The 578-nt window shown below is 39.4% G+C and overlaps 1 pseudogene; it reads right to left on the bottom strand.

Annotated features, from left to right (window-relative positions):
• Positions 1 to 253: 253 nt before the first annotated feature.
• Positions 254 to 371, bottom strand: LOC134950113 (5S ribosomal RNA; annotated as a pseudogene).
• Between the last annotated feature and the right edge of the window lie 207 nt (positions 372 to 578).

Raw genomic sequence — 578 nt, 5'->3', positions numbered from 1 at the left:
ATGTCTCTCTATTGTTAGAAGAACTATGATCGAAATTTGAATGATATTGAGGTTATCTTCTTCTGAAAAGGTGAAATATACCTATAATAAATAACACTGACACTGTTCTGGAAGAGAAAAGTATTTCTCTATCTAACAAGGCTGGGCTCACCCTGTTAATTGATGAGAATCTGCTTCCATAAGCTGAAGTAGATAAGGTGAGTACTAACAAATACTTTGGCTCCAGGTCTTATTATTTTCTGTAGGATAAAAATACCTGCAGTACCAAGTATTCTCTGGTGGTCTCCCAACCAGGTACTGACCTGGCCCACAGTGCTTGGCTTCCAAGATCAGACGAGGTTGGGCATACTTAGTGTGGTTTGACCGCAGGTGAATATATCCTGCTTTATAATGCCCGGAACCAAGTATTGTGTACTGGAAGTTTCAGGAACTCTTTAAGTCCAGATATTAGTAGCACAAAAATGTGTGTTGATAATATTGGAGAGGACAAATTAGAGATGAGTCCTGAACCAGAGTTCGGTTTACTGTCAAGCCTGATGCTGTCCCATTATTGCCATGTTTCACAAATATTTCCGATC

The sequence above is a fragment of the Pseudophryne corroboree genome, chromosome 8, assembly GCF_028390025.1.
Source record: "Pseudophryne corroboree isolate aPseCor3 chromosome 8, aPseCor3.hap2, whole genome shotgun sequence".
Classification (NCBI taxonomy): Eukaryota; Metazoa; Chordata; class Amphibia; order Anura; family Myobatrachidae; genus Pseudophryne; species Pseudophryne corroboree.
This window is presented reverse-complemented; position numbering and strand designations above follow the sequence as displayed.